Source organism: Callospermophilus lateralis, unplaced genomic scaffold, assembly GCF_048772815.1.
Source record: "Callospermophilus lateralis isolate mCalLat2 unplaced genomic scaffold, mCalLat2.hap1 Scaffold_5730, whole genome shotgun sequence".
NCBI classification, from domain to species: domain Eukaryota; kingdom Metazoa; phylum Chordata; class Mammalia; order Rodentia; family Sciuridae; genus Callospermophilus; species Callospermophilus lateralis.
The window spans coordinates 175,001-190,000 of NW_027514504.1; positions in this window are offsets into that span (position 1 = coordinate 175,001).

Consider the following 15,000-nt stretch of genomic DNA (forward strand, 5'->3'; position numbering starts at 1 on the left):
GTACCTGGAGAGGAATGTCAAAGCCCGGGGGTGGGGGGTGGGGGGTGTGCTCTTTGGTGTTTGTGCATTTCTCTCCTTCCTTGCTTGCACACCAACTCAACTCTCGCTCGCTCCCTCTCTCCTTCCCTCCTTCCTTTCTTTCACTTTTGCTTCACTGTTTCTTTCCTGGTGGTGCTGGTGCTGGTGGTGCTTCCTTTCGATTACTTTTCTTTATTTTTTTCTTGATTTTTTTTTTTTTTTAACATTTCCTGCCCCTCCCCCGGTGTGTCTCTCTCTCTCTCTCTCTCTCTCTCTCTCTCTCTCTCTCTCTCTCTCTCTCTCTGAGATTCAGAGGCCACCTTGCACTTCTTCCTGGCCGCAGTTGTAATTCGGCTTTTTACTTTTGATAAGAGTCACTTCTGACATCCTCTGCTCTCCAAAGTCTACGTGACTTCATGACTATGCTGGGCGTGGACTCCAGGACAGATAAGTCTGCCTAAAACAGGGAAGAAAGGTGATATGATTTCCCCTGGATTGAATCCAGAAGTGCCTAACTACCACCACGGAGTTTTTGTGTGTTTTTTTTTTTTTTTTTTTTTTTTTGTTTGTTTTTTTTTTTTGAGATGGAGTGTCCCTGGATTGCTCATGTTGGCTAACATCAAAGGAGACAACATCCTATCTCAGTCTGTGATAACACCTGCGGTGGTGTTATCACATGGGGTGTGTGTGGGGGGGTGTCCTTCCCCTTCCCCTTCCCCTTCCCTCTCTCCTTTCTCTATTTGCTGGTTAAAGCTCGAGGTCTCTGGAGGTTGCCTGATTACTCCCAGGACCTCACCTTCTCTTGTGAGTAGCTGAGGTGGTGGTTGCTGAACACTGTCCCACCATTCTGATCTTTCACTACTCTTACTGTTCTCTTCCAGGACTTTTGCATCGAGTTCCTTCTTCCAAGGATGGTGGAATGATGACAAAGATGATGGTATTGGAGATTTGGAACACTTTTTTTTTTTTTTTTTTTTTTTTGGTGGTTGTTTTTCCTCCCGGATGGCTGTCAAACCTGCAGCAGCACACACATCGGTCCATCTCGAAGTGGAGAATCTCTAAAGGATCTTCAAGGAAAGCGTGGACAAGGAGGATTCAGTCCCCGGGAGACTCTTGACACGAGATGGGAAATCCCCCCCCCCCCATTTCTTCTGGAAAATACCTAATACCAATAAAGACAGGACAAAATGCAGCACAGGCTGGCTGGCTGGCTGGCTGGCTGGCTGGCTGGCTGGCTGGCTGAGGTTTATGTAGCGCCGAGTAGGTCTACAGGTAAAATTGGATCCCAGAGCAACTGTGCAGTTACTCAGGGTCCTTGCCTTCCCCAACTGTCCCCTATCGGACCGAAGCTGCTCCCTCCCCTAAGGCCTTTCTCAGTCGGCTAATCCACCACACTTAGGAGTGGTGAAGGTGGGACACACGTTTTAGGTTTGCTTGGCTTCTTCAGTCGGATCTCATCTCGCCACCGGGTCAGAAACACAAGCATATACACGTGGATGCGCATAGCGACGGGTTTCCACCCTGTGGAACTTGGGAGTTCACAGTGAGTGCTCTGCGGTCTGAGAAAAGCAGCCTCGTTAGTTGCAGTCACTGAACGCTAGGTGGCGCAAAGCTACCGTCATTTTGGAAGGCCTGCCTGAGTTCCATTTCCAGTTTAGATATAATCTATCTACATGTATAGACATAGATACATAGATAGATAGATAGATAGACAGACAGACTGACAGACTTAGATATCTATATCTATATCCATATACAGATCACTACGCTGCAAGCCGCTGCGTCATATCTTCCTCTCTTCCCTCAGCCTACTGAGTCCCTGGAAAGACAGATGGGCACGGGCCTCAGTGCAGTTGTACTCCCGCTTTCCCCCCCCCCCCCCTACAGTAAAGTCCTGGAAGCACTGGGGGGTGGGGAGGACATACCGCTTTCACCCCTGGTATCTGATCACGTTCCTTAGCCTTTAACATGCCCCACCTAGGAGATAGCTTCTGTGCCTCTGCCCGACCCTTGGAATTTCAACTATAATCCCCACTTCCCCCATCCCACTCACTCCAATTCCCCAGTAGTAGTCCCTCCCAAGGCTGTCACCACCAGAGGTCCATAGTAAACACCTCCCGCCCCCCCCCCCCCCCCCCGCCCCTGAGAGTTATGAGGGAGGGCCTGGATGAGGTTAAGAGAGAAACGAACAAAAATAAAACAGTGATGTTTCCCGTGTGTGTGTGTGTGTGTGTGTGTGTGTGTGTGTGTGTCTGTCTGTCTGTCTGTCTGTCCGTCCGTCTGTCTAGTGTGTACCTGTCTGAGCCCAAAACCCAAACAGGATGGATTTGGGCCTGGGGGAAGGAGAGGGAGGCCCTTCCTGGGTTTACTTTCTGGGGAAGGGAAGAGACAAAGGAAAAAAAGGTGAGGGTGTTGCCCAGCAATCAAGACCCTTTGTGGACCAATGCCCAAGGCCCTGGGTTTCTTCCCCAGCCTAGCATCACAAAAGAAACAAAAGTAGTGAACAAAGACAGACTCAAACAACCAAAACAGGCAATAAAATCTCATCTCAAAGACTCTGTGCTGGGCTGGGATGGGCTGGGATGCGCTGGGGTCCTTTATATCTCAGCGTTAGAGTGGTCGCCTAGCATATTCGAGGCCCTGGGTTAGATCCTCAGCTCCAGATAAAAAGAAATTAATAACATAAAGGCATTGTTTAAATACATACATACATACATACATACATACATACATACATACATACATAAATAGGTAGATAAATAAAATCCAGACACTAGAAGAGACCTTGCTCACACAGACAGAGGTGGTGGTGGTGGTGGGGGGAAGATCAAGATGGAAATCACTCTACCCTTGGCATCCAATAGACAAATATGGCTCCCCATACTCATGTCAGGGTTTCCTTGGTGGGGATGGAACCAGAAACCAGCCCCTCACACAGGGGCTGGTTTCTGCCTGGAGCCTGGAACTGGGGACTGAACACAGACACAGTTTACCACTGAGCTAAACCAACATCCCCTTTTTATACAGATATTTTTATATATTTTTGGTAAATCCATTGATTTATGAGTTGAACCCAGAAGCACTCACTTGACCACTGACTGAGCCACATCCCCATATTCAATATCTATCTATCTATCTATCTATCTATCTATCTATCTATCTATCTATCATCTATCTATTCATTTGTTTTCTGGCTTGCTTGCTTGTTCTAGTTAAAGCTTGGTCCCGGGGTTTCAAAAACTGACTTCCAGACCACTCACGTTATAAAGGAATCAAGCCTTTATTAAAGCACAACTAGTGGCGACTGAGCAGAAGAACATAAAGCTGTTCCCCTGGCCAGCCCCAAACAATTGCAAGGGTGCCCCTTATAAGCCTCAAACCTGCAAAAGGGACGTTTTGGGGGGAGGGGGCGTCTAGCTAATGCAAGCAAGCCATGTTACAGAAGCGGGAGAGTGAAGTCAGGCGGAGGGACGCTCAGCCAATCACAATCAGCCTAGCCACTCCAGTGACAGAAGCTTAGCCCCCCCCCCCCCGCTCCCCCTTTTATGGGCTAGTTACAGAAACAATGTCCCATTAGGTAGTTCCTTACTCTTAAAGGTTTCTATAGCACAAGGAAAAGAACATCTTGCGTCAGTCATGACCCTTCTACTTGGCCTGGTTGTTTTACAGAATGGGGACATAAAACAAAACGGAGTCCCATTTGCTTTTACTATCACAACTTTTCTTTGGGAGACAGGGGTCTCCTCGCGAGGTTACTTTCGCTATGAGTTTACGATCCTTCTCTCAACCTCCTCCTGATCCTCTTGGGGGTGGGCGGGGGAGGATCGACATGAACCCCCAACCCATACCTTTAATTTTTTGAGCTGTAGATGGATGGACACACTATCTTTACCTTATTTACTTGTTTGTCCCTTTGTTTTGGGTTCTGTGGTGCTCAGGATGGAATCCAGCGCCCCACACGTCCCAGGCAAGTGCTCTACTACCGAGCTAAAACCCTAGCCCAAGCTTTGCATTCTAGAATGAATACATTTCCTTCTATGCTGAAGGAACACAGACACATTTATTGCACAACAAGCCCAGAGATCTTCACATCACACTTGCCTAGAAGTCCTACATACATTCATTGACCTTTGACTTTGGAAGCCAAGTTCAGAATCTACCAGCTCTGGCCAGACTCTGGCCAGATAACTGCCACGATGTGGTGTTTTGCTCACCAACAGTTGGACCTAGGAGAACAGCTTGGACTCAAGTGGACAAATACTCTTATGCATTCAGGAAACAGTGCCACTCACCTGGTACAGGAGTGTTCTTTCAACAAATGATCCCCAAACCCTTACTTTTTCGATTAAAACTAACAGATGTGAAAACTGGTCATTAATGGCACAGATCTTTTTATTTATTTATTTATTTATTATTTTTTAGAGAGAGTGTGAGAGTGAGAGACAGGGAGAGAGAATTTTTTTAATATTTATTTATTTAGTTAGTTAGTTAGTTAGTTAGTTAGTTTTCCGCGGATATAACATCTTGATTTGTTTGCGGTGCTGAGGATCGAACCCTGGCCGCACGCATGCCAGGCGAGCATGCTACCACTTGAGCCACATCCCCAGCCCCAAGCACAGATCTTTCTCTTTTCGTTTTCTTTTCTTTCTTTCTTTCTTTCTTTCTTTCTTTCTTTCTTTCTTTCTTTCTTTTTTTTTTTTTTTTTTTTTCTAAATCTGAATGTTACACCGAATGCATGTGTTAGAACTTCCACATGTGTCACTGACTATGGGATAAGTTTAGAGCTTCGATAAAATACACGTTCTAATAAAAAGGGTGACCTCTCATGTAGGAAACCTATATGTCTTTAAGTGTACCGACTTTTTAATAATAAAAAAATCTCTCAGACACAGCACAGCATAGTACTCTAGTCCCCAGATGTGCACACATCTCCAGTGACAGAGATGTGGGGTGATTCAGGAGAATCACAAGACTAAGCCCAGCCTCAGCAACTTATGGAGCCCTGGGGTAACTCGACAGAGAGAGAGAGGGGGGGGGGAGAGACAGAGAGAGAGAGAGAGAGAGAGAGAGAGACAGAGAGACAGAGAGAGACAGAGAAGGGGGGATAGGTGTTGGGGGGGGTGTTGCTCAGAGGCAAAGCATCTCAGAAGGAAGAGGGGGAATTTATTATAATAAGAAAACATAAGAACTGAACCTTTACAGCAACAAAACTCTGATGACTCTGCTGACACTCTGTTGTTCTAACCCATCGGAGGCCTAGCAAGGTTATCAAACAGAAAAGTGATTTTCTGGATGAAAATTCTAAATATTTGTTAGCCAATGGGCAGATAACCCACCCTGAAAGTCCATATGGCTTCACCTATGATTAGGGAGGGGGAGGGTAGGGAAAAGAGAAAGGAAAAAGGATATGGGTTTTAACATGAGCCTCAGTGGCTGAGCAGTGAGACTTATACTCAAAGCCTATAAAGTGGACCCCTGTTACATTTTCTGACACCCACCACCACCTCACCCCCCCCACCCCCCCCCACCCCGCTTTAATTGATTTGACAGTTGGGAGAAAAATTAAAAAAAAAAAAAAAAAAAAAAAGACAAAAAAGGACAACAACAGCAACAGACAGAAACAACAACCACCCTTACCGAATTTCTGAATTTACATGAGTGAATGACTCTTCTTGATTCTCAGTAACATAGTTTATACTTTTCATGGTTTTTGATTTGTTTGTATGTAATTAAAAAAAAAAAAATCAGAAGAAATTATTGGTATGCATGGTGGTGGTGGTGGCGGTGGTGGCAAAAAGTAACCTGGAACCTGCTTTACTTAGGCTACTGGTTTGATAAAGTCTTCCTTGCATGGATGTGTTGTTGTAGGGACAAATGAGGCAAGGCACCGACCGAACAGAGCAGGAAAACGGTTTTATTTGGCTGCAGCCAGGTTCAGAGAAGATGGCTTTTGCTGTAAGGAATTAATCCCCTGAACCCAAAGTTCAGGTAGTTTCAGAGTTTTATACCCAGCATGTAAGGGGAGGGGCTCAGAAATTCATGGTCTGCAGAAGTTCACATAAAAGCAGCTTTTTCTCTCACTGTCCTGGGCATGTTAACCCTTGGAGGACAACACCTGAGAAGGGGAGAGCTTCTTCTCCCCTGTCTACTCTCCCCCTGCCAGCTGTTACCATGGAGTCCAGTTGGTACCCTCTCGTATCTTAAACATGTAGACATCTCTGTGAAGCCCAGCTCAAGGCCAGAGGCCTTGTTTGCACATTTCTTCAAAGTACTGTTCTGGACATGTTTGTGAAAGACTAGTAACGGGGTGTCCAGCACCTGGAGTGCTGGTATCTTCTCGGCCAGTGGCCAAGTAAACAGGGCGACACGAAAATAGGAAGTTTATCCACCTTGAATTCTTTTGCACAGAGAGACTCTTTTGCTGACAGACCTAAAACCAGTCTGGGTGAAGATTTCAGAAGAGGCCCAGTTAAGACTTTTCAGTGGAGAAAGGGGGTGCCACTTCAGATGATGAAGTTTTACCTAACAATAGTTTGGTTTCCAAAGGCTTTTTTTTTTTTTTTTTTTTTTTTGGTAATCCAATCCCCTGCTTTTCCCTTAGAGCTCTTCTCTTTTCTCTTAGAAAACTCTACTCTTACTCAGAGGTCCAAATCTCCATTCCAATGACACAGGGGGAAAAAAAAAAAAAAAAAAAAAATTCTCTCAAGCACCTGGACCCCTCCTGCCCCAAACACAGGAGTTCTGGGTGATCAATGAATTTAAAAGGCAGGAAGAATGGATCATTAACAGAAATGAACATAACCACAGTTACTACTTTCTAAGAGCTGGAAAGAATTACCCAGGGCAGAGCTTCCAACTGAAACACTGTAATTATTAGACAACAAACAGACAGACAGACAGACAGACAGACAGACAGACAGACAGTCAGACAGACAAAAACCCTGAAGTACAAGAGACTCTCCCCTTCTCTCTCTATAACACACACACACACACACACACACACACACACACACACACACACACCCCTCTCTTTCTCTACACCAAACTCTTTTTAATCGCTTGATTTTCAGTTTCTCACTTAGTGGAGCACCCCTTTTCTTTAGGATCAATCTCCTCCTGGGTTTCTTTTTATACCAAAGGGGGGCAAGTTACACATAATCCAGGAGAAGAAGGCCAAAGCAATCAGGTTATTAAGGAACATCAGGAGAGAGAAATTAAATGCTGGTAGACACATTGAACAAGTGCTCTGAAACAAATGATATTCAAATTAACCTCTTAGTGTAGTTTTAAACCAATCGGTCAGCATAAATGCAGAGTTAGAGAGACAAACTGACCCTTAAAACAGGTTGGGAATTGTGAACAGCCTGGAGAGGCCACATTTTTCTTCCTTCAGGGGCAGTGGGAGAGACTTTGCCCTGCCTGTTGTTATGTAAATCAGAACTGAGACCTGCCCCAAGCAAGCCCGGTTTAGTGTAAGAATCTTACTTCCCCGCCCTGATAACTGGCACCCCAGCCTGGCAGGAAACAAATTTCCCCTTGCAGACAAAGCGGTAGGAACCCAAAGTGGCGGGAACCACCCTTCCCCGCTCCCCTCCCCCCTCCCCCTCCCCCCCCCAAAAAAAACCCAAAAAAAACCCACAATGTCACCGAGAAGGCGTAGTACAAGTACCTGCTTTATCTAGGCTACTGGTTTGATAAAGTTGGCACTTTGTTGGGGGTATTTGGGTATTTCAATCTCACCTTGACCCCTGACCCGCCCCTCTCAAGAGTTTGTGACAGATGGATGCGGCTATTTCTCCCTGAGATTTGTGAATGTACAGGTTTATACTTTCTTTGGGTTTCATCCCGTTCTTGAAATGAATCCTGGCAGTGGCCGACATGCTACGACCTCCAGCTTACTTTTGTGTTGTTCAGAGAAGAGTTGTGGTGTGATTTCATCTTTTAGACTTTGTCGAGATTTGGTTTATGTTCCATTCTATGGTCAACTTTGGTAAACATTCCGTATTCACTTGAAAAGAATGTCTGCTGTGTAGTGGTGGCCTTGCAGTGTTCTGAACGTGCCCATTAGGTGTGGGTTGTTCGTGATGTAGTTCTGCTGTCCTTTGTTCCTGATTATTTATTTATGGCCTAAGTCGTCCTCAGCTGCTAAGGGACGAGTGTTCTCATCTCCTTGCCATAATAGATTTATCCATCTTTTCCTTTAATTCTCTGTGGTTTTCATGCAGGTATTTATTTATTTATTTATTTATTTAGTTAGTTAGTTAGTTAGTTAGTTAGTTATAGCTGTTGATGGACACAATGTCTTTATTTTTGTTTATTTATTTTTATGTGGTGCTGAGGATTGAACCCAGGGCCTCACGAATGCAAGGCAAGCACTCTACCACTGAGCTACAATTCCAACCCTCATGTAGGTATTTTGAGGTTATTGAATGACTTGCACACTACCTTAAGATTGTTTAATGCTTCCTCAAAGATCTGACTGTTTATCAATGTGCTATGTTCCTCCTACGCCTGGCAGTGATTGTCTTGTGTGTACCTTGAAGTCATACTAAAAATAAAATAAATAAGTGACTGGGTACAGTGGCCTATGCCTGTCATCCCAGACAGGCTTCTCTCTCTCTCTCTCTCTCTCTCTCTCTCTCACACACACACACACACACACACACACACACACACACAGCTGAGGCAGGAGGATCCAGAGTTTAAAGCCACCCTCAGCAAAAGTGAGACACTAAGCAACTCAGTGAGACCCTGTCTCTAAGTAATATACTAGATAGGTAGGGCTAGGGGATGTGGCTCAGTAGTCAGTGAGTGCCCCTGAGTTCAATCCCTCCTTACAGGCCTCCTCCAATAAATAAACAAACAGATAAAAAAATACATATGTTTATCTTGTTTATTTAGGTGATGATGATGATGATGATGATTTCAATGTGGTGCCCGGGATTGAACCCTGTGCCTCATGCGTACTTGGTAAGTACTGTACCACTGAGCCACAACACCAGACTGACAACACCATGAAGTGCTCTTGCAACCTTTCTCCAGCTTTATTTATCCCAGAGCATGTGGTGTTTCAGTCTAGGGCAACAGACCATGCTTTTTAGCCAAGGCAGCCTCTCTTAGAGCCCTGTTACAGCTTCTTATTACCAAGTGTCTAAATGTAAAATTTGGCTCTGTGATATTGATAGATCAATAAAAATAAAGATACAAAAAAAAAAAAAAAAGATAAAACGGTCAAACAGACAAAATACAACTTCACAAGGAAGAATCCTTGTGATGATTTGTTCGATGATTTGTTCCTTTTTGTATGGCGTGCTAAGGCTCAAACTCTGTGCCAGGCCGGCCCTCTGCTACTGACCCAAAGACACAGACAGACCCTAGACAAGAAAGGATTCTCAGAGGCTGGTCATCTTCCAATTTTTTTTTTTTTTGTACAGAAAAAGGAGGAAACACAAAGCCCAAAGACAAGCAGATCAAATTCCCAAGCAACCGATTTCAAACTGATTTTGACATGTTTCTGTCAATTCCTACATTGTCTGGATGGATCGAACCGTGGCCTAGCAGCTAGTCTGCCTGTCTAATTGTGGCTTCACCGTGGTGGTTTCGGTTTTGAAGTCCCACACCGCCCGTGTCCCCCGCCGGATTCTCTGGGGGTGCTGGGCAGACTGCCGGCGCCTCCCGCTGCTGCGGGGCACCCTGGCGGGGTGGGGGTGGGGCGGCTGGTGGGACGTGTCCAGGTGACTTTCTACGACCCCTGCGAAGGGGATCCCGCTGACACCGACCCTTCCGCCTGATTTTGTTGACGGTTTTCGAGCTCCCCCTGGTGGCCGCTTTTATAGGAGTGTCTTAATCCACTTCTGAGAAGTATCTGTTCAGGTCCTTGGCCCATGGATTGATTGCATTATTTGTTTGATTCTTCCCCGCCCCCCCCCGCCCCCCCCCCCCCCCCCGTTGTCGTTGTTGTTTCGCTCTGGGGCAAGGGCCCACGCTTTTTAGCCAAGGCAGCCGCTCTTAGCGCCCTGTTACAGCTTCTTATTACCATGTGCCTAAACGTAAAATTTGGCTCTGTGACCCGGTGGAAAATGACTTTCGGTTCAAGAAAATGCTCATTTCTTACTCAGGTAAATAAATAGGTAAATAAAAACACAAATTCAAATAAGAATTAATGGGCTGGAGATGTGCCTCAAGTGGTAATGCGCTCCCGCGGCATGCGCGGGGCGCTGGGTTCGATCCTCAGCACCACGTAAAATAAAATAAAGATGTTGTGCCCACCGCATACTGAAAAATAAACATTAAAAAAAAATATTCTCTCTCTCTCTCTCTCTCTCTCTCTCTCTCTCTCTCCTCTCTCTCCACCCCCCTCTTCCCTCTCTCTCTCTCCCCCCTCCTCCTCCTCCTCTCTGTCTTTACAAAAGAAAAATAAGTAAAAGTTAAAAAGGGGGCTGGGGATGTGGCTCAAGCGGTAGCGCAGTTGCAGTTGCAGTTGCCCGGGTTCGGTCCTCAGCACACAAACAAAGATGTTGTTAAAAAAAAAAAAAAAAAAAAGTAAATATTGAAATTCTCTCTCACTCTCTCTTAAAAAAAAAAAAAAAAAAAAAAAAAGATAACGTGGCCAGGCAGAGAAAATAGAACTCCCCAAGGAAGAATCCTTATTCCTATTATGATCAGTATTCTTTTTTTTTTTTTTTCTTTTTTAGAGTAGTTGTAGGTGGACAGCACGCCTTCTTTCGACTTTGTTCCTTTTTGTATGCCGCGCTAAGGCTCAAACCCAGTGCCTCCTATGTGCTAGGCCGGCCCTCTGGCACTGAACCACAGACACAGAGGAGGAAGGTTTCTCAGAGGCTGTTCATCTTCCCATTTTTTTTTTTTTTTTTTTTTTTTTTGGTACAGAGACAGGCGGAAACACCGAGCCCAAAGACCAGCAGATCAAATTCCCCAGCCACCGATTTCGACGGGTTTTTACATGTTTCTGTCAATTCCTCCATTCTCTGGATGGATCGGACCGTGGCCTAGCAGCTAGTCTGCCTGTCTAATAGTGGCTTCACCGTGGTGGTTTCGGTTTTGAAGTCCCACACCGCCCGTGGTGTCCCCCGCCGGATTCTCTAGGGGTGCTGGGCCGATCTGCCTGCGTCTCGTGCCCGCCGCTGTGGGGGGGGGGGGCCCTGGCGGGGCGACCCGGCTGGTGGGACGTGTCCGGGTGACTTTCTACGACCCCTGCGGGGCGGATCCCGCTGACGCCGACCGAGGTTCCGCGTCCCTTCCTCCTGATTTGGTTGACGGTTGTCGAGCTCCCCCTGGTGGCCGCTTTTATAGGAGCGTCGGATCATCGGAAGTCTCCAAGGCGTGATATTCGGCGGCGGTGGCCGAGACAGAGTTCCAGGAGCTGGGCGGCGCCAGCGGAACTGTCTCGGTCACGCTGGGCTGGGCCGTTGTGGCCCGTTGGCGGGATATTGGACCTGCAGGCTTACTGTGTGTGTGTCGGTTGTCTTCTCTCCCTGCACGGTCCGGGCCGCGGGCGCCTCGGGTGGCAGTCTGAGCGGTTCCTTCGCCGCCACGGGCTTCGCTTTGCCCGGTCTGGGTCGGTCGCCGGGACTTCTGTCATATTTTTCTCCCGCTTCCTCTCCCTCTCTCTCGCGGGTTTTGGCCGCGGGGCTGCGGGGCTTCACCGGGCGGGCCAGGCGGGTGTGCTCGCCCGGCCTTGCCGCATTGCCTCTTCGGGGGCCCGCTGCCCGGGGCTTGTCCTGTTGGCTACGCCCGGCGTCCTTCGGACGTGTTCCCCGTCCGCCCTTCCCCACCCCCTCCCCGGTCCTGCTCGCTGGGGATGGCGGTCCCCGTCTCTTGTCTTTGCCTTCGTCAACGAGGGTCGACCAGTTGTCCCTAGGGGCTCTGGATCTCGGTGATGGGCTCGATTTCGCGGTCCGCTGACCGTGACTGTGTTCAGGGAAGGCGGCAGTGGTGAGTGAACTGTTCCCCGTTGCCCCGGTCGCGATTGTTTTGGCCCGAGTTGGCCGTTTTCTGCCATCGGGTAGGTGCTGACACGTTGTCCTCTGGCGGCACACGCCAGAGCGAGGGAGCTTGGGCCTCCGGGTGCGTGCGGGGCTCTGGGCTGATGGGGTGGCCCGGACCCGTTCCCTCTTGAGCTGCTTGCCTGGGCCTGCGTGCGACGGCTCTTTGGCGCACCTGGAGCGCCCTCGCGGTGGTGCCGCCTCTGGCCGGCCGGCCTTCTGGCGCCGGAGGGCGGCGGGGGTAGGTGGCGGGTGGTCCTTTACCGCCCGTGCGCTCCTCGCTGCGGGCACCGAGGGTGGCGTGACGACGCTTGCTTCCATGGCTCCGAGCCGCGTGTCAGGCGTTCCCCGTTCCGTGTCGTCGGCCGCTCTCCCTGGGGTGTGGGGCCGGCGAGGCCGTAGCAGGCTCCTCTTAGAAGCGGTCCTCGCCGGGTCTCCCCCTGCTCCCTGGGCCTCTCCCGCCCACTCTGCTGATCGATGTGGTGACTTTGCGCTCTCCTGGGCCGGACCAAAGCCGCGCCAGGCGAGGGACGGACATTCATGGCGAATGGGCCGACTCTTCTCGTCCTGCCCGCGGGCCCCTCGCCTTGCCTCCCCGCCCGTTCGCGGTGCGGGGAAGGGCGGGGGTGCGGAATCCGGCCTCGACCTCGCTCCTGGGGTCCTCTGACGTAGCGGGTGCTTCTCGCTCGCCGCCCCCCCTGGGCGGCCAAGGGCCGTGTGTGTGGCCCTCCCCGGCGCGGGGAGGGCTGCCACCGTGCTGCCTCGGCGCGACGGTGCGCCTCTGCTTCGGTGCTCCTGGGGCGCTCCGGGTTGTTTCCTGAGGTGCCTGAGGCTGAGCCGGTGTGTGCTGCTCCCGATCCCAGTGCCGCTGCCGCGGCCGGCCGCCGCCTCGCTGTCGGTCTCGCCCCGTCTGTGGGGGTTTCCGAGGCGAGTGCCTGAAGGGAAGAGCGGTGTCGCTTCTTTCGGGGGATCGAGGCGGTAAGCTCGGCAGCGTTGCCCGCTCCCTCTCCGGGGGGGAGGGTGTCGCGTTGTCGTCCCCAGCGCCGAGTGGCGTGGGGAGTGTTAGGCGAGCGGGCGCCCGGGCGCTCTTCCCTCTCTCCGGTGGGGGAAGGAGACGTTGCCCGGGCGTGTGAGCGATGGTGGCGGGACGCCGAGCTGGGGCCGGTCGGGCCCCCGAGGCGATGGGGCTTTGGGTGTCCCCGGCCGCGAACGCTCAAGAAGCCTTGTGCTTGCCTGTACCGCAGATCCCCCCTCGTTGTCTCGGCGGCCGGTTGGCAGAGGGGCTGGGTTGGGTGCGGCCCACCCTCAGTGAGGAAGTTTCTCTAGCGATCCGTGAAGGGCGTGCCTTGTGTGGGGGTACCGGATTCCCCCGTTGGCCGCCCCCTGCTTTTTGCGCTACGCTACCGTCGGTGGTGTGTGTAGGCGAGAGTCCCCCCTCCCCGCCGTCTGGGAGTGCAGGGGTCCGCCGGCCCCCCGCGGGTGGGGGCCGAGCGCCTGCTCTTTGTGCCTACCGCGGCCCACGCCTCCCCCCTTCGAGTCGGGGGAGGGTTCCCGCTGGGCCTTGGCCGGGCCTTCTGGCGCGCGTGGGGCCACTGTGTGGGCCGCTGGTGCCGCGTGTGTGCGCGGTGGCGGTGGGGCGCTGTTCGCGCGGCCGGGGGTTGAGGGGCCGCGTCCCTCTTTCCCCCGCGCCCGCTGCGAGTGTCCCTCTGCCCGCTCCCGGTCCCGGGCCGGCGGGCGACCTGCGTGCGTGTGCGCTGGCTCGGGGCGCGGCCGCCGCGGCCCCCCTGGGAGCGTTCCGCGGGCGGTGTGGTGAGCGAGTGGACCCTGGAGCTGGAGAGGGCCCAGGTCGTGGGACTCGTCCGGCCCGAGGTTGTGGCGTTGCATGCTGGCGTTTGGAGGCCAGGCGCGCGTCTCGTCGCGTGGAGGGCCACCCTGTGGTGGCGGGGCGGCGGGTCTCGTGGGAGGTTCCGGGGGTGGGGCCGGAGGCCGGGTTGGCGTCGCAGGCGGTGCGGGACCGCCCTCGCGTGTGGCGGTGGGATCCCGCTTGTTTTCCTGGCGGCCCGACTCTGTGCCCGAGGTCTTCTCCCCGGTTTCCTTTCCGCGTTTCTTTGCCCCTCGCCGCCTCCGGCGCGCCCTCCATCCGGGCGGGGTTGTGGCCCCCTCCTCGCCTCCGCCGGGCCTCCCCCCGGCTGGCCGGTCGCGGCCGCGCTGCCGCCCCCTCCCGGGCGTGTACCGGGTGTGGCGGTGGGCACGCTGGTCGGGCGGTTGTCGTTGGGGATGCTCGTCACGGTGTGCGGGTTGAGGGTTCGGGGGCTTCCCCGCCTCTTGCGACGGCGGTGGGGCGGTGGGGCCCTGTCCCCCGCGAGGGCCCTCCCGGGAGGTTGGCTGATGAAGGGAACCCGGCCGGCGGCTCGTCCGGGGCCACGCGGGACCGCCCGTGCGCCTGGTGTGCGCGCTGGCGGTGATACACCGCGTGCCGCCCTGGGCTTGTCCGGCCGGTGCGCCCGCGCGGCTCGGCCAGCTCTCTCCGGGCGGGGCTCCTCCGCGGGTCGGCAGGTGCCCTCTCCCGTTTCCCGCCGCCCTTCCGGCGCGCGCCGCTCCCCACGCCGGCTGCAGCCGCCGCCTCCTCGGGCGGCCGGCCCGTCCCCGTCTGGTCTCTTCGGGCCTTGGCCCGCCCGCTCTCTCGCCCCTTCGCGAGTTCGCTCCCACGGGGGGCCCGCCGCGGCCCCCGTCTCCTGGCCGCCACCGCCGCTTGTCCGCTGGCGACGGCGTCGTCGTGTGCCGGCGCTTGGGTGTGGGGGACGACGGGTCTGCCACCCCCGCCCCCGCGGGGCGCCGGTCACCCGCTCGGTGCCGCGCGAGGGTTGTGCCGCTCGGGTGCGCGTGTCCGGCCACGACCTGGTCCGGTCGCGGTGAGTCGTTCCCCGGTCGCGCCGCCGCGCCGTTCCCCGGGCGGGGCAGGGGAGGTGGGGAAGGGCAT